The sequence below is a fragment of the Macaca nemestrina genome, chromosome 5, assembly GCF_043159975.1.
Source record: "Macaca nemestrina isolate mMacNem1 chromosome 5, mMacNem.hap1, whole genome shotgun sequence".
Classification (NCBI taxonomy): domain Eukaryota; kingdom Metazoa; phylum Chordata; class Mammalia; order Primates; family Cercopithecidae; genus Macaca; species Macaca nemestrina.
In genome coordinates this window covers 169,631,678-169,659,490 of record NC_092129.1, presented here as the reverse complement: position 1 = coordinate 169,659,490, position 27,813 = coordinate 169,631,678, and the positions used below count along the sequence as shown (strand labels likewise).

General features: G+C 42.5%; 1 long non-coding RNA gene across 1 annotated transcript; it reads left to right on the top strand.

The window, feature by feature from the left end:
* On the top strand, positions 1 to 27,813 carry LOC105482466 (uncharacterized). The gene is made up of 3 exons (XR_987628.3): positions 1 to 425; positions 16,363 to 16,473; positions 27,235 to 27,813. It is a non-coding gene; the product is annotated as an uncharacterized lncRNA (long non-coding RNA).

Below are 27,813 nucleotides of genomic sequence, written 5' to 3'. Positions count from 1 at the left end.
AGTTAAAATTAAACCAAGGACTATTTTCCAAGGTTTCTGACACTGGACATGACTCCATGCAGCATCCCTGGAATGCAGTGCAATAAACATCACAGAGCACATGATGTCACACTGAGGGAGAAGCCAGGGAACGTCACTAGCAATGAATCCCAGGCTCTACACAATTATACCGGAGACAGACAACATCCTTGTTCTCTCTGACGCTTTCCTCTAAGTTTTCCTGCTGGCTTTTTCTGTTCTTCTAATTCTCACATTTTTATCCACGAGGCAACCATGTCCCCTGAGAGCTACCACATGCGGGGCTCTATGTTTCCATTTGGCCAATAGCATAAAGCTCTTCAACAAAGCTTTGACCTTCCTTCTCCTTCTGACAGATTGTTATGACCTTACCTTCCCGCAGTGATTCCTCAACGTGAAACAGCAAGGTAGGTTTCATTATCACCGATCTGCAGATGGAAAAAGCAGGCTCAGAGAGGTTCAAGGACTTCCTTAAAATCACAGAGCAAGAGAGCGGCTGAGAGGCACTCAAAGCAAGGTGGTCTGTGAGCTTCCCACCCTTCTGAGTACCCTGGTCCTGGCACACCTCCATAGGTTTGCCATGTTTAAGGGATTTCCCTGAGGGAAGGGACTCTGGCTTATGTGGTGTCCAGCACAGTGCTTGCTACATCATAGACATTCAAAAGTCCGTGTTCAGTGAAGATCCTTATATGTGCCCATTAGGCACATGTTTGACTTTTTCCCTTGTAGCCTGGAAGGTCTCTGAAGGCCTGGGTTATGATTTTTCCTTAATATGGGGCCAAGTCAGTAACCTCAACCTCTGCTTCCAAGGCATTTAAATGGAAATGAAACACCGAATATAAGATGAACCCACCCGATCCACCAAGCAGTATTCTTTATATGGCTTCCCTAGTGTCAAAATATATCCCTTCATGCCTGGCCATTGTCGACTCCATTGTTGACATCCTATCTCCATCTGGTAGTCAGATCCCTCTTCCCTGTTTGAATTCTGTATCTACGTTTTTAAATAAGCCAGAAAACACTCACCCCGCCAGCTCCAAATTAGTTCTTCTTTTCATGCCTTTTCTGTTTCCTGGCTCCATGCCACAATCTCCCTCCATTAGTATTAAGAAATAGTGCTCAGAAAGTCATATGTCTTCACCTAGTTAGCACCTCTCTTTCGGGACAGCTTCTCTGAGGGTGGCTCCCACACATGCCAGGCTTTTCTCCTAGTGATTGCTAGGTTGTCAGTGTCAGGGGCAGGGAGGAGCATGTGTGAGGATGGGTGTCGGTAGGGGAAGGGAGGGGAAGGTGCAGAACATTGTTACACGAGGCACTCTGTCATGGTGATTGAAGGAAGCAGTTTCTTGGCCATGTGTCCAGGATGTGCGTTAAGGGAGCCAAGACGAATCATTCATATCTTATGAAGAGTTGTATTTGGAATCTTTAAATAAATAAGAAATGCTTCTCTCTCCTTATCTAACTCTCCATTTGTCTTTTTTAAATGCTAAGTTTCATAAAGACACCTGGAATTAAATCATCCCAAGTTAGGGTTCCATAAAAATCATTAGCCACCAAAATCTTTCCCTCTGGGGCCACCTTTTTCTGGGAAGTTCCCTCAGCTCTGCCCTTCCTCCCACTCTCCACTGTATTCCCCCCAGCTGTCCTTCACAACACTTAGCACCCTGTGCTGGGGGGAAATGAACTCCCTCATCTCTCTCCCCTTCCCTGTCTTCTCTATTCACACGGAGCCTGGCTCATAACAGAAGGCCAACAAAAGACTGTTGAGGGAATTAAAAAATGACTAAAATTTTCTTGACATTTAGTTTGAATTTTTATTCTCAGATTTCAGCATAGGACTATCCTACAAGTATCACAAAAGCAGAAATTCCCTGGGGGGAATCTCATATGTAATTATTGAATTATTTTCTAGATTTTAATATATTCTGCTTTTGCATTCTTTCTGTTTCAGTTGTCTATTACTTGATAACAATCTCCTCCCATTATTTAAGAGTTGGTGGTTGGCAGGGCTCAGCTGGCAGTTCTTCAGCACCAAAGTGCAATACCTCAGGTCACTCGTCAGGTGCATTTACCTGGAAGTTCACTGAGACTTATGTATCCTTGACAGCCTCTTATTCTCTTTGTGGTTGCTCATCATTCAGTGATCTAGCTTGAACTTCTTTATAGAATGGCAGATGACTTCCAAGAGGAAGCATTTGGAGAGGACAAGTCCCAATGTGCAAGCGCTTATCCAGCTTCTGTTCGGTCACATTTGCTGCTGTTTCATTGGCCAAAGCAAGTCCCATGGCCAAGTCCTGTATCAGTGTAGAAGGGACCGTGTGACGACATGTAATAGTCTACCACTGTTACACAACCCATCTGGGTCTGTTTGACCATGCATGGCAGAAACCCAATCACTGAAGTGCTGAATTTTTTAGAAAGAAAGGATTATTGCAGGGCAGCCAAACAAGAAGATAGGAGATGGGTTCAAATCTATCTCCTCATCTCAGCTCACAAGTAGTATATTTAAGGTCAGAGGCTTTAGGAGGAGGATTTGGGGGGTGGTTAAGGACTGGTGGAAAGGAAAGGGAAGTTAGGAAAATCTCTTGGGCATACAGTTATCCTTCACAGGTCACATGTGTAAATTCAGGGGTTGGGAACTGGTATAAAACATGTGCTGGAAATTTGGGCTATAATGTCAAAGGTCACCCAGCCAGCAAGCTAATCTCCTTTGCACAAGCTCCAGCCAGCCATATTGGTTCTGGCTGGTTTTAACTGGCCCTATGGTTTAGCAAGTGGACATCTTATAAACAAGCTCATACATTTTGTTAATCACCAAAATCCCTTTTAGCCCTGTCCTTTGGTCCATTTAACCCTGTGATGCACAGTTTTACCATACCTCCTATACCTTCCTAAGTATTTCCTTGTCACATATTTTAATAGTTCAGTGAGCCTTGTAGATGAACTCCCTTATCTTGAGTTGATTAATAACATATATTGAATGCTGACTAGATGCTAAGTGCCCTGAAGTGATAGAAAATAGGCTCCTTGCCTCAAAGACTATATATTTTATTTGGGGACCTATAATATACAGAATTGAAAATATCCTAAGCCATCTACCAGTGCTGTTTTATGCATATCATATAAATATGAGTCACTAAAGCCACCAAAGTAAGCACAGTGAAAATTTCAATCGTCAGAGTTGCTATGTGATCTAGGTTGCCATCTCTATCCCTGTCCAGAGACGCTTGTTGTCAGTTGATACCAATTCAAAGAAAGAGAACTCCAGCAATTCCTTAGGGAAAGAAATATAATCTCATGAATGAAACGTAGTTGTAGCCCTTGTGATGGCAGCGGGCTGTCTGGAGCAGCCACTGAAATCACACCGGCTGCAGCAGGGAGGTACTGCTGGGGCTACATGTTCTGTAGAGCTAGTGGGAGCCTTCCAAGTTGGGGTGGGAGCTCCCGAGGTGCCACTGCAGCCACCCAAGCCACAACTCAGGCATCCCTGTGCTCTCAAGGCCCAGGAGCAGGGGGAAGCCTGCCCTCCTGGGTGCAGCTGCAGCCACTCAAGTTGCAGCTGTAGACCTGGGCCTCGTGCTCCACACAGCAGACAGAAGCCCCACCTTCCTGAGTGTGACCACAGCTGTCCAAGTCAGGGCTGTGGACCCGAGTCTCCCTGTACCCTTGGGGGTCTAAGAAGACCACCCCGCCTGCCCTTGCAGGCTTGGAAGTGCCTGCTTCTGCTGCCTGGATTCTCTGTCAGCACCTGTTCCAATCTCAGAGCAATGTGGAGCCAAGCCTAGGTGTTGTTGCAGTCCGGCCAGGAGTGCACATGCTCAGGGCAGCGCTGATACACCAGACCCCTGCTGCCTTGGCCCCCTCTGGACTTTGGGCACCGGGAAGCACAAGAGAAAGGCCAAGGTGGAGCTGAAGACAGCCTGACACTGGCCTGCAGGTGCCCCTTGGCACGAGCAGCCTGGGCACCATGGAGGGCAGCAGGAGGCAGACAGGATCCTGGGCAGAAGAGAGTGGGTACCCAGTGAGGCCCCACCTTCAGGCCAGGGAGAGCCTAAAGACTGGGGGCTGGGCTGCCAGTCCAGCAGACCAGAGTGGGAACTTGTGGTGCCTTTTCTGGGCCCACCCATGGCCACCTCTGGACCAATTGGCATGTAATTCCTCCCCTCTGAGCCCCATAAAGCCCTGAGCTCAGCCAGAGCCAAGCAGACATCGGGATGCCCAGCTGCAGAAAGGAGCTACCCACTCCAGGGCCTCCTCTCTGCTAGAGCTGCAGATGTCAGGATGACGAGCTACAGAGAGCACAGAGAGACCACATTGTGATGACCTGCCTTCAGGGAGGAGCCACCCACTCTTCTCCTCCACTGAGAGCTGCAGACAAGAGGACCAGGGAGATGCTGCAGACAGGGAGGTGCTACCCTCTCTACTGATAGCTAAACATTTGTCAGGATGACTTGCCCAGCAGAGAGGAGCTATCCTCTCTGCTAGCAGCTGAACGCTCATTGGGACACCTTGGCTGTGGAAAGGAGCTACCCACTGTGGGTTTCCTCTGAGCTGTTCTATCACTCAATAAAGCTCCTCTCCATCTTCCTCACCCTCAAATTGTCTGCATACCTTATTCTTCCTGGTCTCAGGACAAGAACTTGGGACCCACCGAATGGTGAGGCTGAAAGAGCTGCAACACCAACAGGACTGAGACATGCACCTTGCTTGTCACATTGCGGGCAAAGAAGAAAAGAAGAGCTGTGGCCCTTTGGGGACCCAAGACCTAGGAGCTGCCTGAGCCAGGGCTGGGATGTCCTTTTTGGGGCCCCACAGTTCCTGGCATCTCCAAGCTTCTGGGTGCTACTGTGTTCCCAGCTGCCAACCGTGGAAGCTGCTTGTGATGCACCTGGTCCAGCTGCAGCTTCGCAGAGAGCCAGTACCCATGCTGGCACCTGGAGCTGCCTGCCCTGCTGCAGTAGCTGGCATGTCTGACTGCACAGTGGCCAGACCCCACACTTGCTCACACACCCCTCGCCACTCCACGCAGTCTCCATTGGCGGGCATGGGAACCAGGCCAGCATCATGAGCCAAGCGCAGTCTGCAAGGACGAGTGCGCAGAACAAACCCAGTGGGCCCGAGCAAAATTCAGGCACAGGTGTCACCAGCCACAGAGGTTTCCGGCCTCTGTGACACCCCAAATGATCCTGTGACACTAGCATGGTGAACTTTTTATCATGACTATCACAATTTATATAGTTATTTTGTTTCTTTTAGCTTCCTTCCTCTTAATCCCTCACCTAAATAATCATCCAAAGCTATTCGGAGGGAGAAGGGTGCAAGGTGTTCTCAATGATGGCAGTGGTTCTCATAGTGCAGCCTCTTAACCAGCAGCACCTTGGAAGTTGTTAGAAATGCAGGTTCTCAGGCCCTCCCCACTCCTACTGCATCAGAACCTCTCAGGGTGGGGTCCAGCAATCTGTGTTTTAACAGCCCTCGGTGATTCTGATGCACAACTAAGCCTGAGAGGCACTGATTTGGGGGGCACATGATTAGGCCATGGTTGTTACTGAGGTGACTTAGCCAGATCAGGTCATTCTAATTACCTAGGATGGCTGTTCACATACCTGCTGCCAGGTCAGTGCTGCAGCATCTTCCCTAACAAGCAATGAGGGATGAAATAGGATGCTTTTGGTAAAATCACCCAGTTTCTCAGAGAGAAGAAAACTATCTGGAGAATTTCTAATGCAGAGATTTGGCACATCATATGCACTAATTTAGACATACCAATTGAAAACAATTTTTTTTCTATAGACATTGAATACAAATTCTCTAGAATTTCAAGTACAAGTAACTGCTACAGGAACTCTTTGGCAGAGTGTCTGCTATTACTCTATTTTCTTTTCATTTTCCTATCACATCCTGGGCAAGAATGGCAGATGAGATATACAAAAATCAGGTTAGAAAGAAGGTAATCATACTTCTCTGAAAAAAAGTTTTCCCCCAGATCCAAGATGAAAATTAGAAAGAATTTCATCTTTCCAGAATTGTCAAGCCGTCTGGCAAAAGAGCTGACTGATACAACTTTTATGTTATTGACCAAATTCTCATACCAATTTCTCTTTTTCTCGTAAGTGTAAATATGTTCCAGTTAAATCTTTGGGGTTGGCGGTGGCAGTGTGGGTGGTTCTTCACTGAAGGACTCTTGACTTTTTCCATTTCAAACTAAGTGGAGGCAATTTAGAATTATGAATTAAAAGCCTCACACATTCCTATCTGATTCAACAGTAACCTATCTGTAAATTCATACCATTGAAATAACTAAGCATGTGTGCAAAAAATAGCCATAAAGTATTTATTTCATCATCATTTTTAATCGGAAAAAAACTGGAAGCAACCTAAATATTTAACAATAGAGGATTATTTTGGAAAGTATGCATGTTCATACATACAGCTGAATAATACAACTCCTTTAAAATGACAATTCATATGGATTGTAGAAGACTATTACCTGACATGGAAAGATGTTCAGGGTATGTCATTAACCAGGTGAAGCAGGTTCCATATAGTAGGTACAGGCACTTCACATTCAGGAGAATGGCTACTATTAAACAAGGAAAATAACAAGCACTGTTGAGACTGCAGAGAGCTTGGAACCCTTGTGCACTGCTGATGAGAATGTCAAATGAGGCAGCCACGTGGAAAAAGTATGGCACTTCCTCAAAAAGTTAAACATACAATCACCACTGGATCCAGCAATTCCACTTCTAGGTATATACCCAAGAGAATTGAAAGCAGGGTCTCAAAGTGATACTTGTACACCAATATTTATAGCAGCATTATTCGGAACAGCTGAAAGGTGAAAACGACTCAAGTGTCCATCAACAAATGACTTAATAAACAAAATGTGACATATTAGCCTTAAAAAAAGGAATGGAATTCAGCTACATGTTACAACATGGATTAACCTTGAAAACATTATGCCGAGTGAAATAAACTAGACACAAAAAGACACATACTGTATAATTCCACTTATATGAGGAACCATTCAATTCATAGAGACAAAAGTAGAATAGAAGTTACCAAGAGTTGGAGGGAGAGAAGAATGGGAACTTGTTTAATGGGCAGAGAGTTTTGTTTGGGATGATGAAACAGTTCTAGAAATAGACAGTGGTGATGGTTACATGACATTGTGAATGTACTTAATGCCACTGAATTGTACACTTAAAAGTTGTTAAAATGGGCGGGGCATGGTGGCTCATGCCTGTAATCCCAGCACTCTGGGAAGCCAACGCAGGTTGATTGCTTGAGTCCAGGAATTTGAGACCAGCCTGGGCAATGTGGTGAAACCCTCTTTCTGCCAAAAATACAAAAATTAGTCTGGTGTGAGGGCGTATGCCTATAGTCCCAGTTACTCGGAAGGCTGAGGTGGATGAATCGTTTGAGCCCACGAAGTCGCAACTGCAGTGAGCTGAGATCACGCCACAGCTCTCCAACCTGGGTGACAGCAAGATCCTGTCTCCAAAAAAAAAAACAAAAAAACAAAAAAACAAAAACCCAATGGTAAAATTTATGTTTACTATTATGTATATTGCCATTTATGTACACTTTATCACAGTAAAAATGGAAAACATTGTATGTATAATGTAATAATATTTTTACAAATATGCAATACCCACTTATTTCCTTAATTTTAAAATGTCATTATTTGTATGAAACACTATTAGCTTAATAAGTTTTTTCAGATGAAAGGAAATACTATCGTATTATATGTACTCACATATTTAAACTGATTCCCAAAATACCAAACTTTGGAAAATTTACATCTTAGGAATTAAGAAATGTGTACGTAGGCACGGAAAAAGGTCTGGAAAATGCTCACCACTAGTATAACAGTTTCGGTGGCAGAATTACGGGTAGTCTTTATTATTCTATTTTTCCTGTATGTATTTTTACATTTTTCTATATACAGCACTATTTTTGTAACAGTAAGTTTTTATTTAAGGGCATATTAAAAAATATGCCCTTTCTAGAATGGTTTTTCTGAATCTAAGAATTTACAATTTCACCTACAACATACACTCCCACCCAGAAAATAATGCCAGGGGATTAAAATCACCATGAAAAGACCTTTCTGCGTTCAACCAGGATGCGGGAATGAGCCATCACTAAGCTCTGTTTTGCTTCATCCAACTTCCCTGCGCCCAGCGTCCACATCAATATTTACACACTCCATCATTCCTCGGGTTATTTATTTTCCTTGGTCCATTTTGCACAGTGACTAAGTTTTGCAGCATGGAAGTTGACAGAATTTGTCATTGATATCAATCTTTATTAAGTTTACTGCTGAGAGCTCAGAAAATGGTGGTTCTGGAGCAAGGAACAGGGTGAGAGCAGGAAGAGCATCAGGCAGTAAGAAAAGCTCTGTGTGTGTGTGCGTGTGTGTGTGTGTGCGTGTGTGTGTGTGTGTGTGTTTAAAATGTTTGTCATTGTTGCTCCAACCTTAATTTGCTGATGATTGCATTTCTCTGTAATACTTTTATTTTTTACAATCAAACAAAATCTACAATTCTGCTACTCAGCAGCCACCATCAGGAAGAGGCAAGAGAGGAAGAAGAGATGCTCCTCCTGGCTGAGCCTGAGGTTCCGAATCTCATGGGCTTCCCTCTGCTGCACAGCCAGCCTCTCACAAAGAGCTGGGTTCTGTAGAGAAGAATCTTCAGGCAGCGAGTCTTCTGGAGCTTCTGAAACTGAAGAAACTAAGGCCATGTGTAGTATGACATTTATTGCTTGTGTATTATACGGTGTGTTTGAAAAGAGCAAAGTGAAACTGCCTCTATAAACTTTATAAAATTAATTAGAGAAGAAGGGAGGGGGAGAAACAAAAATAAACTAAACTTGCAGCAAGTTCCACATTAATCATTAAGCGAGATTACTCTCTACCTTGCTTCCTCAAAGCTTTTTGGTGCCTATGGTCCTAGAATCATGTAGACCTTAGACTGTAGTTCTCCTGAACAGCTCTTTAGATAACAACTTGAACATTATGAAATGTTACGTTTTCCCTTTGAGATAGTCCTTCAGGTCCTGCAAACTGATGTAACAAGTGACTCAATTGACCTGAAGGGCCCACAAGGAGCTGACTCACCATAGATGCAGCTTCCGCATCCCCGTGATTTCCTCCTTCTTGCCCCAACCAACCAACAACCTCAGTTTTCAAACCCTTCACCTTCCACAGTCCCCTTAAAAGCCCCAGCTCAAAACTCCTCAGGAAGACAGATTTGGGGTTCTCCTCCCATCTCCTCACACAATACCCTGCAATCATTAAACTTTTTCTCTGCTGAAAAGCCTGCTGACTCAGTGTAATGGGTCTGTTACTGGGCAGTGGGCATACAAACCGGTTAGTCCTATAATAAAGAGTTCTAGAAAGAGCCCTACTGCTCAGCTTCACTGCTTCTAGTTGTGTAATCTTTGACGGATTCCTCACCGCTGTATGCCTCTAGTCTCTAACCTGAAACATGGGGCAAATAATACTTCCTACCTCACAGAATTGTTATGTTATTAAATAAGTTAATATATATAAAGTACTTGGAATAATTCCTGGAGCATAGGATGCACACAACAAAGGTTAGTTCTTTTATTATAATATGGAGCCAGTTCCCATTAAAAGCTGTAACCCGGGCTGGGGGGCTACACTTTTACTCTCAACAGAAAGATCTGTGTTGAGAAGGGTAGCTCTTTGCCACTGCAGATTTATATAAGAAGGAAGAGATAATTCTAAGCTGCTCTTCATGCTGTCCTTTATTAGTGTAGGTTGGCAGCCTCAAGCATGAGGCCAGGCTACAAATGCTAGCGATCCAAATTAATGCAAAAACTTGCCTAGTGTGCAACTGAGGGAGATGGAGCAAGTCAGTTTAAACATAGCCACAAACAACAGTAAGCTTTAAATGTCTCAGCTACAGTCTCAGATTCACATCATCTTACAGGCAGAAGAACGTGGAGTAAGTAGTTGGGGGGTCACATCTACCTTTTTAGCCATTCTGCCAAGCATGAAAATTAGTTCTGTAAGCAAAATACCTGAATTAGCTTTTGAACTTTTCTTTATTGAATGAATTTCAACAAAGTGAACACACCCATGGACTTCCTACCCAGATAAAGATATAGAACATTACCAGCATGTCAGAACTTTCTAATAATTGCTGCACTGCAATGTCAGCTTTGTTGTAAATCAGGGGATTTAAATGTGTATGTTCAGATTTTTTAGTCTGTTCTGATGGTCTACTAGCCACCAAGATCACACTGTTTTAAATTAACGTAGCTTTATGATACTTCCTAATATCTGGTATTTTATTTCTTTTCTTTTTTTTTTTTTTTAGAGAGTCTCACTCTGTCGCCCAGGTTGGGTTGCAGTGCTATGATCTCAGCTCACTGCAACCTCAGCTCCTGGGTTCAAGCTATTCTCTTGCCTCAGCTTTCTGAATAGCTGGGATTACAGGTATCTGCCACCTCACCTGGCTAATTTTTGTATTTTTAGTAGAGATGGGGTTTCACCATGATGGCCAGGCTGGTCTCAAACTCCTGGCCTCTGATGATCCACCTGCCTCAGCCTCCCAAAATGCTGAGATTACAGCGTGAGTCACCGTGCCTGGCCAGTACTTTATTTCAACTTTGTTTTTCTTTAAGATTGTCTTGGACACTTTCTGTCCTTAGCATTTCCATATACATTTTGTAATCAGATTGTAAATTTCTACACATTAAAAAAAAACCTGCTGAAATTTTTATTGGGATTACATTGACTACACAGATCAATTTAGGGGAGAAAATGACACCTTTATCCAACACTGAATCTTCCAATCTATGAACATGGTATAACCCTCCATTTATTTAGGTCTTCTTTAATTTCTCTTGATAAAGCTTCATAGAGCGATAGGGGTCTTGAAAAACAATTTCTAGATTAAAGGGCATCATCTTAAAATTTTGTTTTCTAATTATTTGTTCTAATCTAAGAATACAATTGATTTTTTTCTTTTGCATCCTTACCTTGTAGCCAATGGCTTTGGTAAATCCACTTATTAAATATCATAGTTTATCAGTAGATTCTTTTTGAGATTCTACATACATAAGCATATTTTCTGTATATGGTAATAGTTTTTAGGGACTTTTTCCCAATTCTTGTAACTCTAATGTTTTTTCATTCTTTATTGCAGTACACCCTCCAGTAAAATGTCACATAGAAATAATGATAGCTGAAATCCTCATCTGTTCCCAAAATCAAATGAAAATATTTCAGTACACTACTGTTAAGTAGGATGCTTGCCATGGGTGTTTTGTGTATACTCTGTTAGTTTAAAGAAGTTCTTTTAATTCCAAATTTACTGAGAGTTTTCATCATGAATAACTGTTGAATTTTATCAAATAATTTTAATGCATCTGGGAAGATGATGATATGATTTTTTGCCTTCATCTGTTGTTAATGTGGAGAATTTCACTAATTGATTTTGGAATGTTAAGCCAACCTTGCACACTTTGAATAAAGACAATTTGGCCATTATGCACTATCTTCTTATACATTAAAGGTTCAGTTTACTACTATTTTTTTGTTAGAATCTTTGTGCCTATTTATGACAGGTATTATATTGTAATTTTTTTCTTGTAGTATCCTTGTCAAGGTTATGCTAGCCTCATGAAATGAGATAGAAAATGTTTTCTCCATATCTATATTTCAGAAGAATTGGTGTTATTTCTTTCTTAAAAGGATGACTTCATGTTGAAGTTATCTGGACCTGGATTTATCTTTGAAGTGAGGTTTTTCATTTTAAACACAATTTCTTTAGGAGAAATAAGATTGCTTATGTTTTTCTATTTCTCCCTGTGTCCATTTTGTAAGCTGTATTTTTCAAAGAATTTTTCTACTTCTAAATTTCTCTACAACTTATTTTAAATAGCCCTTGTAACTGTAGTGACTTCCCATTTTTCAATCTTCATGTTGAAAATTTGTGTCTTTTATTTTTTTGTTCTTGATCAGGCTTGTTAGAGTTTGTCAACTTTATCAACCTTTTTAAAAAAAATTTATCAATCTTTTAAAAAACAACTTTTTATTTTGTTGATTTTGTCTGTTTTTGTTTTTTATTTCATGGAGTTCTGCTCTTAACTTTATTATTACATTCCTTCAATTTTCTTTAAATTTTTTCTTCTAGTTTCTTGAAATAGATGCTTAATTAATCTCAACTTTTCTTCTTTTTCCATATATGCATTTAAAACAAAAAATTCCCATCTTGGCATTATTTTAGTCACATAACACGAGTTGTTTCGTTTGTTTGTTTGTTTGGTTTTTGAGGCAGAGTCTCGCTCTGTGACCCAGGCTGGAGTACGGTGGCGCGATCTCTTGGCTCACTGCAACCTCCACCTGCTGGGTTCAAGTGATTCTTCTGCCTCAGCCTCCCGAGTAGCTGGGATTACAGGTGCCAGACACCACGCCCCGCTATTTTTTGTATTTTTAGTAGAAACGGGGTTTCACCATGTTGTCCAGGCTGGTCTCAAACTCCTGAGCTCAGGTGATCCACCCACCTTGGCCTTGCAAAGTGCTGGGATTACAGGCGTGAGCCACTGCACCCAGCCTCCAAGTTCTTATATATAGTATTTTCATTTTGCTTTGGCTTGAAATATTTTCTAATTTCCAGTATGATTTCTTTTATCACCCTTCAGTTACATAGAAGTTTACTCTTAAGTTTTCAAACATTTGGTGTTTCTCTAGGTAGGATTTTGTTACTGGTTTCTAGCTTACTTCTATAGTGCTTAGAGAATACACTCTGGTTTCTATCCTTAACAAATCTGTTGGGACTCACTTTATGGCTCGGAATTAATTCAGTTTTAGTAAAATATTCCTTGGGCACTTAAAATGCCTTTATATTCAGCACTTTGGGGGTACAATTTTTAATACATGTCAATTAGATCAAGCTTGTTAAAAGTATTTAAATATTCTGTATATCCAATTGTTTTATTGATTACTGGGAGAAAACTAATAATATCTTCTAGTATATTTGCATATTTGTCTAATTTTCCTTTTGATTCTGTAAACTTTTTATTTATATATCTTAAAGTTATATGTCATATGAAGTTTATTATATATTAATATATTTTATTTGTATATTTTTATTATTTATTTATATGTGTTATATGAAGTTTTATTTTAAAGTTATATGTTATATGTACAACTTCAGCATCATTATATCTTCCTGTTGAATTGACCCTGTTTTATTAACAAAATTTGTCTGCTTCATTAACAAAAATTTCATGTTTATCTCTAGTAGAATTTCTTGCCTTAAAGTCTCCTTTTTCTACTAATAGTGGAGCTTTTTCAGCTTTCATTTGGTAAGTGGTCATATGGTGTAACTCTTACTTTCAATCTTTCGGTTTTCTTACATTTAGATTGTGTCTATGTAAGTAGCATCTAGTTGTGGTATTTTAAAATACAGTCTGACTGCCTTTGTTTTGATTGGAATATATGTTCTATTTACATTTAAAATAATTACTGATAAATGTAGGTTTGTATCTACCATGCAATTATGTTTTGTATTTCACACGTGTCCTTTGTGTCCCTATTCTCTGCTTTCCAACCTTCTTTAGTATTTACTGAGTGTATTTTATTATTCCTTTTCTGTCTATTAGCTTTTATTTATACCTTTTAGTACTGTTATCTTAGTGGTTGCCCTAGAGATTACCATATGTGAACTCAATTTGTTAGAGTCAATGTCAACTTTGTATATTTACCACTTCCTGGATTTAGAATACTCACTTCATTTACCTTCCTCCAGCCTTTTGTGCTATTGCTTTCATGTTATTTACTTCCATGTATATTTTAAACACAAGACATTTTTATTTCTGTTTTCATCAGATAAGGTAGATATAGATTTACCCACACAATTATCCTGCCCAGTGCTCTTCGGTCCTTATCTGCTTTACAGTGTTTTCTTCCAGAATTATTTTCCTTCAATCTGAAGATCTCTTTTCAGTATTTTATTTGCATGGTTCTGCCAACAATGGATTATCTGAGTGTTTGTTTATCTGAATACTTTTTTTATTATGCCTTTACCTTGAAGGATGTTGTCTTGGGGTATACAGTTCTAGGTGGGCAGTCATTTACTTACTTTATTTATCTATGTGTAACACTTTAATAATGATATATTTTTCTGGCTTCTATTTCTTTCTTTCTTTTTTTTTTTTTTGAGACAGGGTCTCACTCTGTCACCCAGGTTGGAGTACAGTGGTGCAATTTTGGTGACTCACTGCAACCTCCACCTCCCAGGCTCAAGTGATTCTCCTGTCTCAGCCTCCTGAGTAGCTGGGACTACAGGGGCCCACCACCACACCCAGCTAATTTTTGTATTTTTAGTAGAGATGGAGTTTTGCCATGTTGGCCGTGCTGGTCTCCAATTCCTGGCCTCAAGTGATCCACCCACCTCAGCCACCTAAAGTGCTGAGATTACAGGTGTGTCTGGCTTCTATTTCTATTATCTATGTTATTTTTGTTCTCATAAATGTAATGTGTCTTTCTCTGGCTGCTTTTAAGATTTTCTCTTTGTCTTTGATTTCTGCAGTTTTACCGTGCTATTCTAGTATTTTTGTTTGTTTGGTATTTATCCTGTTTTGAAAAACCATTTTGAAAAATTCTCAATCAGAATGCCTTTGATCATTTTTCTGATTATGCACATATTAAGCTACATGAAGTTTTTTCACAGCTCACTGATACTTTTATCATTTGTTTGAGTCTACTTTTTCTGTGCTTCATTTAGGATATTTTCTCTTACTATACATCTTCAAGTTCACTAATTTTTTCTTCTACTATGTCTAATCTGCCATCAATCCCATTTATTATTTAATCTCAGACAGTAAAGTTTTTCTCCAGAAGTTTCATTTGGGTCTTTTAAAATATTTTCCATATCTCTACTTCACTATCTGAACATATAGAATAAAGTTCTGACAACTAGTTTGTTCTTGTCTGCTAGTTCTAACTAACGTCTGTGCTGGTTCTGGATTGCCTTCAATTCACTGATTATTGAATGCTTGATATCTTTATTTGGATGCCAGACATTGTGGATTTTTACCTTGTTGAGCTCTAAATATTTTTGTTTAAATATTCTTGTATAACTATTCTTGAGCTTTGTTCTGGGATGAATTGGAAATGATTTGATTCTTTCAGATATAGCTTTTATGATTTGTTAGGCAGGTCCATAACCGCTTTATCTGAGGCTAATTATTCTCCGCTACTAAGGCACAACGTTGCTAAGTATTCTACCCAAATGCCTCACGAATTGAGTTTTCCAGTCTGGTTGTTGGGAATAGTCACTATTCTCAGCTTTGTGTATGTGTCAGGCACTATTCTCTCATTCTTTCAGGTTTTTTTTCTTGCCCCATTCTTGGGTAGCTTCCTCACATGCATGTGTTGGTCTGTACTCTGTTGTGCACTCATGCGGGACCTTTGCAGATGTCCAGGGTTTTCTCTCTGAATGCCATCCCATGACCTCCAGCCATGGTGATCTCCTACATCCTCAGCCCCATCTCCTCTGCTCTACCTGGGTTTCCCCTCCCTGCACTGCAGTCTGGAAGTTTTCTCAGGGCAGTAAGCTGGAGTACTCCTAGGACTCCCCTTCATGCTCTGTCTGAATTATTGCCTTTTGTTCCCTGCTGAGAAGTCTTGAAAATCATTATTTCATATATTTTGTATGTTTTTCTATTGTTGTTTCAGAAAGGAGGATAAATTCAGGCCCTTTTATCTCATCTTGGGCAGAAGTAGAAGTTGATGCATTGCATTTTAAAAATTTAGTTGACCGGGGAACTCTTTTTCATGGTGCATGTTTTGGGAAATTTTAGGTTAAAGTTAATCTGACAGGCACTAGACACTCAATATGTTTTGAACTAAGAAATGGAATTTACCTATTAAAATGCAAATCCCTTTGAGAGGGTAAACCCCTTAAATCATTAACATCCATTAGCACTGATTAGTTTATCTGAAGATTGGCTTTCCGTTTATTTCTTGTCTAGCAGAGAAGAAAAAAATGGAAAAAATAAAATTACAGAGTCAGAAAATTAGGTTGTTAGGAGCGGATAAAGATAAGGGCCAAAGCTTAATAGTACCAAAGAATCTTTTATTTTAATTGATTTTTTTTTTTTTTTTTTTTTTTTTTAGCATCTTCTTTTTACAGGTGAGGTAAGGTGAATCTTGCAGAGGGTAAGTGTCTCACCTGAGGTCATGCACCTTGGAATGGAAGAGCTGGGATTATAGCCTGATTCTAAACTAGGCAACACATTTAAATGTGTTATATAGGAAATGATCAATAAATACTAATTTTTCTTTCCTTCTCAATCTAGTGCTGGAGCAGAGGTACTGAATGAGGAAATGGAGTCTTGGGATACCTTTGGAGGGATCCACAGTTAATGGACTGGCTGCCATAATTGGTCTGAGACACTGGTGCAAGCATGGTAGGTATGAGGGACTAAAAGGAAGGAAACAGCCCACTAGAGGACAATAATCCGAGTATAGAGATCGTATGGGAGCAAGTGACACATATGGTAAACTTAAAAGTCACTGCGCCTGTAATCCCAGTACTTTGGGAGGCCAAGGTGGGTGGATCACGAGGTCAGGAGATCAAGACCATCCTGGCTAGCACAGTGAAACCTGGTCTCTACTAAAAATGCAAAAAATTACCCGGGCATGGTGGCATGCACTTGTAGTCCCAGCTACTCAGGAGGCTGAGGCAGGAGAATTGCTTGAACCTGGGAGGTGGAAGGTGCGGTGAGCTGAGATCATGCCACTGCACTCCAGCCTGGGTGACAGAGTGAGACTCTGTCTCAAAAACAAACAAAAAAAAGTCACTGCCAACAACTGAAAATACCTCCAGGTATCTCCTTCCTTCCTTCCTTCCTTCCTTCCTTCCTTCCTTCCTTCCTTCCTTCCTTCCTTCCTCCCTCCTTCCTTCTTTCCTCCTTCCTTCCTTCCTTCCTTTTCCTTCCTCCCTCCCTCCCTCCCTCCCTCCCTCCCTCCTTCCCTCCCTCCCTTCTTTCCCACTTCCATAGTGGGAGCTCAGAGCCACATGTAATTTCCTCTTTTTTTTTTTTTTTTTTTTAAATAATGAACTGCCATGTTTCCTACTTCCAAATTCTAGAGTGCAATTTGTACCTGCTACACTCTGATGAGAAGGACGTAAGCTTTATTTGTAGAACTGGAGTTAGTTTGGGCATTGCTATGATGACGATAGGCATTTTTAAGAGGCAGAGAATCAGGCAGGAAAATAGCACAAAGTAAATGCAGGAAGCAGTTACGAAATAAATAGAAAGCTTGGGCTCTTAACTTCAAGAAGCTTAATCTAAGCAGAGACATCAGGAAAACACACATCAAAGGACTTAGTAAAATGCCCCAAGTCAAATCACTGCTGTGTACAATATGTACACCTATAGGAATGATAGCTATTACTATCATCATTTGTTGAGTATCTACTTTGTGCAGGCATGTAGGCACTTTATATATATATATTTTTTATTTTTTTATTATTTTTATTTTTTAGAGACAGGATCTTGCTCTGCTGCACAGGCTAGAGTGCAGAGGTATGATCATAGCTCACTGCAGCCTTGACCCAGCAGACTCAAGTGATCCTCCTGCCTCGGCCTCCTGAAGAGCTAGGACTATAGGCACACACCACCATGCCTCACTAATTTATTTGTATTTTTTGTAGAGATGAGGTCTCCTTATGTTGCCCAGGCTGGTCTCAAACTCCCGGGCTCATGTGATCCTCCCACCTTGGCCTCCCAAAGCGCTGGAATTACAGGTGTAAGCCACCGCACCTGGCCCACTTAGGAACTTTCTATATGCTGTAGCATTTAATCTTCACTTTTAATGAGGAAATTAGGACCAGAGAGGTGAAGCAACTTGCCCACAATCACACAGCTAGCAAATGACAGAACTAGGTCTCAAGGTCAGGTCTGTCTGTTTCCATTACCTTTGCTCACATCACCACCCTTCTAAAGACAAGGAGAGTAGTGGATTCTTAGATTCCAAGAGATAAACTTAGCACAGCTGGGAGGACCCACCAAGAATTGGCAAAGTAAAAGGGCGTATTTTATAATTTAAGAAGCAAAATGCTGTCACGTGTCAGCAGAGTCAAGGGGGAAAAAAGTGCATAAAACTAAAACAATTCAATTAAGAATGATAAAGAAAAACCGAGTAAGTAGGTAAGGATGAGGGTGTGTTGACCCCTGTTTCAACTTCCCTGGTTTCTTCCCCACAAAATCATTTAGGGAATAGAGAGACAATAACAGGAGGGCAGAGGCACTTAATCAGAGATTTTACAAACCACTAAATCAAAAGAGACTGTGAAATTCCCGCCCGGGGAAGCTAACAGTGAGATTAAGTGGATTAGTCTACTGTACAGGAATCTGGGGAATGCAGGCAGCATGTGCTTTTGTTGTGGATTGCTCAGCAGCAACACGATGGTTTTACATCTCCCAGAAACATATGGGCATGTGCCCTTCTACAAACCAACAAGCAAGAGCAGCGCCTGGCGAGCTGCTTTCCCTGCACCGCACGTCTCGTTTCAGGAAGTGGCAGATACTGACATTTTATGGAGAGTTTGCGCAGGGAAAGTGTGGGAAATGAAAAGGCAACCAGCTAATCGCACCCATAATTTCTAAGCTCAGAGCTGGGTTCACCACAGTTGTGGGGAATAAAAAAGGACTGGAATTAGTTCTGGTATTAATCCTTGCAAAGAAAGGGAGAAGAGACCGGATGTGGTGGCTCACGCCCCGTAATTCCAGCACTTTGGGAGGCCTAGGCAGGCAGATCGCTTGAGGCCAGGAGTTCGAGACCAGCCTGGTCAACATGGTGAAACCCCTTCTCTACCAAAAAAAAAAAAAAAAAAAAAAAAATTACAAAAATTCACCGGGCATGGTGACTCACGCCTGTAGTCCCAGCTACTCAGGAGGGTGAGGCAGGAGAATCACTTGAGCCCAGGAGGCGGAAGTTACAGTGAGCCAAGATCACGCCTCTGCACTCTGCTTGGGTGACAAAGCAAGACTTATGTCAAAAGCAAAAAAAAAGTTGGCAAGGACGGGGAGGCCGTGGGGGGAGAAGAAGGAGGCCTCTGACAGTGTGTCTCCCAAACTTTGGAGGCAACCGCTACCTGAAGATGGCCGAGAAGACTCCTTAGCTCCTTTCCTTTTGTGTTAACAGCGGCAGTGGCAGCACATGGAATTAAACTCACAAAACACACAGATTGCTAGTTTCCAGAAATCCACATCCAAACTCCCAAAAGCCAGACATTGGTTAGATATATGTACAAACTCTGACCTGCCTGAGTTAGCGGTTGACATCAGCAGTCTATAATAAATAATTAATATAGCCCTAGGAGACATAAAGCCAGCGACATGGTATCTCTCCCTCAGCTCTAAATGGAATGCCAGATAACCTACTTTGAACAGTAATGTGTTCACAGTATGTGGGAATTAACTGCTCAATATAATAAGTACTATTGAATTTCCCATCTCCATGCACATGGAGGGCAACTGCCACCAAAAACACAGTAATAACGGTAACTGAGTGATGAAAAAAAAAGAACCCCATTTTTTATCACAACCTTAAAATGTTATAGGTTCAAATAATCTTAAAGGGTTTAAAAAACAGCAATTAAATCTTTCCATTTCTGTTTTCCAAGACTGCAGCTGAGAAAACGAGGGCCTAAGAGCCATACGGTGCTAGCCTTGCTAATAACGCTCTGTGAAAAATCTCATTAATTCAGTCTGGCTCTTCAGATCAGCCGCTAAATCCTTGTATTGTCACTCATCCTCTGGCCTTTTCAGGATTTCCATAGCCTAACTAGAAGTATCTCCATGGAAACCAAGCAGTCCTGCTTTGCACATCCCGGAACTTTTTGTTCCTGACAAAGCTTGACAAATCACATGCAGCATGGAGAGTTTAACATAGCGAACTAAATCCTGACCCGCACTTAGAAATGATAAACCCAAGCATACCAGCTTTATTATAAATGATTTCCTTACAAGATACTTAACCAAGCCAGTGAAATGCTGAACCAGACAAGTTTCAAGAACAAGATGCTGGGGGGAGAAGGGGGGAAAAAAAAAAGACAAATAAATAATAAATAGGTAAATAGGAACCCCAGGTGTGTTCAGCTGTAGGTTCTATGAGCTCGTTTTCTGTCTAATTGACTTAAATTGAAAGCAACTGAAGGCGAAAAAGAGCGAGAAGGATGCTATTTCTGAGAAGACCTTCCTTTTTCCCTCTGGAGAAAGTGAAATCCTAAATCCATTCCCTCATTTTTCCTAACTCCTGAAGAGAATGGGAATCTACAGGTCTCTATCCCTGGTGAGCCTGGAGGCTGAGTTTTCACAAGGGCAACAAGAAGCATCTCTTCTCCTCTTCCTGTCCACCTTCTGAAGAGGAGGAGATGGAGCCAGGTTGCAGGTCCTCACCACAGCGAATGCTGTTCCCAGAGGAAGGAAGGCCCCACCTGGGGCAAGGCTGCCAGGGCCAACATGACCCCACAGAGACCAGGAACAAACGTTCTTGCCTTTGGACTTCACTTCTTCACAGAGTCGGAGTTACAGGCCAACCTGAAGACGCTATCATGACTCTCACACACTTATTCCTCAGCCTCAGCCAGGCTCAAGAGCAAGGCAACTGAAGGAGGAAGGGCCCTTCATGGCCTCCTGTGTCTCATGGCTGCTTTACCTGCCACTGATGAGGCTTCCCCAGGGTGAGATGGAGACGAGGACACTGAACGACTTTGAGTTAGGGGGACTCAAGAGGGTGAGGGCACCATCATTACCCCTTCAGTCTCCTGTCTCCCTCTTGGCATCTCTGCAACACAGAAGGCTGGCAATGGTGAGAAATTATATTGTCAATTGTTCAAACATTATATTGTTCAAACTTTAGAATTTCCTGATGCCTCAACATTCTTGCAAACGGGCTGTGAGCACATTGCCCAGGTGACCAGGTGCACCAGTGTGCTAAGGCTGGTCCAGGCCACAGATTCCCCACTTTGTGCTCCCCTGACTGGGACCTAGTGACATCAACACCATCAGTCCAATCCCCTCACACCTTTTGCTTGTGGACTCCCTTCTGACGTCCAATAAAGGCACTAGTCCATGAGTCCTCTCTCTCTCCTCATCTCTCTCTCTCTCTCTCTCTCTCTCTCCCTGTCTCAACTCTGCACTACCTTGGTTGAGTCAGCTCCCTTAGCACTCCGATATGGCCCCACGTGGCAGGGTGCTCTTCATGACCTTTGCCAGCCTCTATCCTTCAACTTCATATGCTCTCCAACTATAATTCCCATGGCCGTGTGGGGTCATCTTTAAAGACCCCACACGGGGGATTGCTCCCCCATTTATAAGAAGCCAAGTGACAAGAGAAGGCCCAGAGCAGTATAGAGAGGCCTGAGAAATGCCACGAGTCCTCCTTATATTCTGCCTCCTTAGTCTGAGCCTTGACTCCAGTGGGAATCGCACTAGGGGTATCTTCAAAGGTCTGAGACAGAAGTCTTCCTTCTTGGCTTCTTGGTGTGGAGGCTGGTGATGTTTTGGAGACGCCATAATATTTGTAGCATTGGCGATGCCTTGCCTAGACAAACCGCAGAGGACTAGACTCACCTCTGCATGAGCAGCAATGTCTGAACTTTCATCACCCAAGAACTTGCCGACACAATGCTACTGGGTATTCGCAACAGCAGCCAGTTCTGGACACGTTGTACACAGTCTACAAATACTTGCTGATTAACTAAATTGGGGCCTGTAAGATCCCGCAGCTCCCTCAGATTCTTCAAAGCAAGAGTAAATGAAGCTTAGTCTCATTTCAACCTTCAGTGAACACTACTGTGCTCTTTGAAAGTTGAAAATCCATATAATAATAATGATAATAATAATAATAATGACAGTTAGCTGTTATCAAGTTCTTACCCTGTAATACCAGGCATTCTTCTGAGTGTTTATTATATACATATATTAGCTCCTTTAATCCTCCTAATGATCATCTGGAGAAGATACTATTATTATGCCTATATTATTACCTTCATTTTATCAATGAAAATACCGAGACACAAAGAGCTTAACTAACTTGCTTAAATTCACAGAGCTGGGCTTTGAACCAAGGCAAACTCTAGCATTTATGCATTTAACCACTACCTTTTGCTGTCTTTGCTGTGATACTATCAGTGCTAAGTGCCTCAAACCAGAATATTCAGTAAATAATAATAGTTACTGTTGGGGCTCAGAAAACAATACCCCGAAATGAAGACCTCAGAAGTGGCTTCAGAAGCATCCTCAGGACCAGGTACAGTGGCTCATGCCTATATCCCAGCACTTTGGGAGGCCAAGGCAGGAGGATCACCTGAGCTCAGGAATTCGAGACTAGACTGGCCAACATGCAGAAATCCCATCTCTACTAAAAATACAAAAATTAGCCGAGCATAGTGGCACATGCCTATAATCCCAGCTACTTGGGAGGCTGAGGCAGGAGAATTGCTTGAGCCTGGGAGACAGAGGTTGCAGTGAGCTGAGACTGCCCCACTGCACCCCAGCCTGGCCGACAGAGTGAGACTCAAGAAAACAAAAAAGAAGCATCCTCAGAAGCAAACGTTTTTTATTTGACCTTCTCCTGTCCTCCTGTCTCTCAGTCCTATTCTCCCCCAAGACTAGTCGTAGAAATTGGAATTCCCTCTTTCCCAAGTGGACTCATACAAACCAGAACCCCTTTTCCCCAAAGCTAGGCATGAAACCTAAAAGTATTACTCTAATTTCCCCTCCACCTTTCTGTGTAAAAACTGGACATTCAGAAATGATCTGATCTACCTTGTTTGACTGTCAGTCATAAGACCTCCACTCCCATTCCAGAGACAGTCCTGTCCCATTCCTAGAAGGAGGGAATGATGCACAGAGAAGCCAAGAAGAATCTAGAAAGGCAGGTCTTGCTGGGTGTCACCACTCAGTCTATTAGCATTAGATCATACCCTCTTTGTCCAGTTGCATTTCTACAGGGTTGTCCATCCTTTGTGAAACCTAAACATAAAAATGGGACAACTGGCCGGGCATGTGGCTCACGCCTGTAATCCCAGCACTTTGGGAGGCCAAGGTGGGCAGATCACAAGGTCAGGAGATCGAGACCATCCTGGCTAACACAAGGAAACACTGTCTCTACTAAAAATACAAAACATTAGCTGGGCGTGGTGGCACGTGCCTGTAGTCCCAGCTACTCGGGAGGCTGAGGCAGGAGAATCGCTTGAACCTGGGAGGCAGAGGTTGCAGTGAGCCGAGATCACGCCCCTGCACTCCAGACTGAGTGACAGAGCGAGACTCCGTCTCACAAAAACATGAAGGACAATTTTCCCCTTTATCTTTGAGTCTTCGTTTTGAAAGCTCCTGTGTTTACCTGTTAAATATGTTAGTATGCCTTTTCTCCAGTTAATCTTTTGCAAGTTGATTTTTCAGTGAAACTTTGGAGGGCCCCTTGGCTCCACCTTAGCAACTGTGAAATGCTTGCTCTGTGTGAGGTACTTCTCTGGCTTTATACACATCACCTCATTCACTGTTATTAGCACCACTTTTCAGATGAGGAAACTGAGGCACAGAGAAGTTAAGTAACTCACCCAAAGTCATATAACCAATAAATGACAGAACCAGATTCTAACCCAAGCATCATGGCTCCAGAAGCTCCCATCAGCCAGTTCCCTGGTTTCCTTGATCATTTGAGGAAAGATGTGGAGTAATATTCCATGGAACACCTGTTCTAGGCGGGGACATTCTCTTTCTGAACGACCCCATCCAGCCCATCAAAAGAGCTGGGTATTATTATCTTTTTTCTTATAAGACTTCCTTTCAAACTGCTTTTTTAGAGGTGCTCAAAACGACTTGAGGCCCAGAGCGAGCCGGTGGGAAGGGCTGCCCTTTCCCCTGGTCCTGGGAGGTCACACCTGAGTGGGCATAGCCTTTTGACCCCTCTCAGGGAGCCGAGAATAAAGTGCCTGTCACGCTCACATACAGGACTGTCAGTGAGTTCAGCTGAGTCCCGCTCTGCGTGCAGGCTCTGGAAGATCAGACAGTGCTTATTGGGTAGAGGGACAGTGCCAATGCTCGGAAACCTAAAATTAGACCTACCAGCTGTGTTTTGGGTTTGCAGGCACGTGCACATCTGATCCATTCTTGAGCACACTGGGTATTGAAATATATATGAAACCTGCTTTCTGAAGTACAGAGAAAGCATAAAATTCTTGCGCCTTTTATTTTATTTATTGTTTCTCTTCTGAGGCCCTAACTACTTCTTTACGGCCCAGGGAATGACATTTCTCCCCTGTCCGATTTCCCCTCTGGGCTGTTTCCTCTGAAGAAAACATCAACCCTCACCCTTAAGAAACCCGGGAGGTCACACTCTGGGGCCCGAACACTGGCATGTCATTTCTCCTGTCAGCCTGGGTCGCAGGCTCTTCTGGAATCTTCAGCCTGCTAGACTTAGCAAATGGGGCCCAAGGCTGAGCCCAAGGTAGTCCAAGAGCTGGTTCGTGGCTTAGGAGTGGATAGGCTGGTGCATGGCACGGAGCCTTGGAGGAGAGGACCTGGATTTACAACCCAGGGGAGGACAAGCTGGGCACCAAAGAGAGGGTAGGACAGGTGGCCTAAGACAGGAGGCAGAGAGCAAGCATAGAGCCCCGGACAAAAGGGTTAGCCGCAGAGAGCCGGCAAGGTGGAGCTAAGATTAGCAGGCAGTGCTCAGAAATATTCCTGGAGGTGTTTGCTCCAAGGGAGTGAGAACTTTCTATAGCAGCCCTGCCCGACAGGATTTTCTGTGACAGGGGAAGTGTGCTGCAGCTGCACTAACGGATGAGGTAGCCACCAGCCACATGGGACAATTAAGCATTTGAAATGTGACTTATGTAACTGAGGTACTGAATTTTTAATTTAATGTAATACTTTAGAGTTTAAATTTAAATGGCCACATATGGCTAGTGGCTACCATATTGGATGACGCAGTAGGAAGAGGAAGCAGCTCTGCCAGTGGGCACAACAAAATGCCACAGATTGGAATCAATGCCTGGGACAATGTCAGCTCTTCCACTCTAGCCACCTGCCTTTATGCAGAAGCACACCTCAGCCATTCAACCTATGGCTGGCTCTCCAGTCCCTTTCCTGCCGCCCTCCTGGAAGATGCACCCACTTCTCTTCTGTAGCCCTTTTCAGAATGAAGTAGCCCTTGCTGTCAGGAGTGCCTTCTTGGCCCAAATTTAGTTTTACCTGTTAGGTACGCCCATTTCCTTAGTGCAGTCTTTTACGTTCTGAGCAATTCTTCTTGTCCCCGTGTTGATGGCATACACATTCTTCTCTGTCTATGTCACTTCTCAGACTCCCAATTCCAACTCTGTTTCTGGACTATTTTTCCACTTATCTGGGCCACTGCAGTCTCCAAGTTCACTTCTCTGTGCCTACAATTATTGTTCGCCCAACAGCCTGAGTGATCTTTCAAACACATGAATGGGAACCTCTCTCTCCTAGGCATGAAATCATTCAGGAGCTTCCTTCCTCAGGCATTAGCCAGTCTCTGCCTACCTCTTCGTTGCATCCCACACTGCCCTTCCTGAGGCCTCCATCAGTCCATTCCTACTTTGTCACCCCAGCTCTTCACATTCTATCAACTCCCTGCGGGCAGGGTCCTTGTCTGTTGTATTCGTGGCTGGGGGCGTACTGCCTAGTGTATAGAAGGTGCTCAGGAATTATTTGTTGAGTGAATGAGTGAATAATGGATTAGTACTCCAAGGCCATAATAGGTGTATACCATTACTAATGTATTTTTAATAGCCAACTGTAGTATATCCCTTAAAGTACTCAATATGTTTGAAAGATGTTTTTACATTGATCCTGAAATAAAAATGAAGAATGTGTTTCTTAAGTGCTGAGCCATACACCAGAATAAAGACTATCTACTTCAAGCATGCGACTCCTCCCAGCCCCCACAGTATCTTGGGCTTGTCTCAAAATGTACCGTATTGGGCCAAGTGTGCTGGCTCATTCCTGTAATTTCAGCACTTTGGGAGGCCAAGGTGGGAGGATTGCTTCAGGCCAGGAGTTCAAGACCAGCCTGAACAACCTAGCAAGACTCCATCTCTACCAAAAAACAAAATAATAGTAACCCAGCAGGGTAGTGTGCACTGGCCAGGATGGAGATGGGGTCTGAAGTGAGATGACAGCTTGAGCCCAGGAGTAGCTACAGTGAGCTATGATTGCACCACTGCACTCCAGCCTGGACCACAGAGCAAGACTCTGTGTCTAAATAAATAAAAATAAAATGAAAAAATGTAAAAAGTGTACCATATATCCCTTCCCAGCAACTACACATTATCATGTACCATTTTGGAACTAAAGTCTTAGCAGAGAAAACAGAGTTTAGAGTTTGAACAGCAAGATCTCAAGTGAACTTATAAAAACTTTTATAATTTTTGCCCTTATATGATTTTTTTTCCCAAAACTAAAAACAATAAAGATGGCATAATAAATCAATGGGCTATCACTGGTGCTTATCAGTTCTTAAATGAGAATACACTACAGGCACAAGTTGCATTTACCATTCCTCACTCACTCCAAACCCTTTCAAATTTTTATGTCCCACAGTTTCAATGATACGAAGACTATGAGGTGGTTTCCTTGTTCTGGGTCTTTCTGAACACCTTGTGCCTTTCTGACCTTGTGTCTTGAGGTTGCAGTTGTCCACCAGCTGGTTCCCATCCCTCAGGGTTCACTGTGGTTGCAAAGATAAAATCATCTGTTTAATCAAGGTGGATAAACCTTTGAGAAGCCTTTAATTAATAAAAGTGCATGACAGCACAGGGGATTTTCCGAAGCCACTCACCTTCAGTTCTGCTCGCAACGGCCCTGTGCTTGATCACAGTGGAGGATGATGGAACATTCCACCAAGCTCTGCCAGCCCCTGGACCCACTGGGGATCCCTTTACCCAGTGGCCCTCAGGGTCTCACATAAGGCCCTGCCTCACTGCCCTCACCTTCTTTTGACTCCCCCAGAGCCAACATTATGGCTGAGTGTGTGCTCCTCAATTCACACTTGGAAATCCTAACCCCTCAGAATTTAACTCAGAATGTAACTTTGAAGATAGTTTCTTTAAAGGCATAATTACAGTAGAGTGAGGCGCTATGGGTGAGCCCTAATCCAATTGAACAGTATCCTTATTTTTTTTTAAGGAGATGACGACACAAATACTATCCAGAGGGATGACCAGGTGAAGAATGACCAGGTGAAGACACAAAAAGAAGACTCCCATCTACAAGCCAAGGAGAGAGGCCTCAGAAGAAACCAACCCTCACAACTCCTTGATCTCACATGTTCAGCCTCCAGACAGCGTGGAAATAAGTTTCTGTTGTTTAAGCCCCCCAGCCTGGGATACTTCGTTACGACAACCTGAGCAGATGGACACAATTTTTTTTATCAGGGACAAACAGACATTTGTGAATATTCAAATTAGAATTCTCAGACATGAGCAAAATATACTGGAAAAAAATATATCTATTAGGATTTCCCACAAGGCAGATCTGCGGCAGAGGCAGGGGGTGTGGCCAACTTTAAAGACCCTGTAGGCATCTCCAAACTGCGTTATGCATTGAGCAGCTCTTCAGGGTAAGCCTAGAATGAGATCAAAATAATCCTGCCAGATGACCTGATGGGCCAGTGGAATGTGGGAATCTTTTTGAGTGTTAGATTTGCTTGAGGAAAGGACGCCCGTGAGGAAGACAGCTGGTACAGGGGTATCTACAGATACAGGA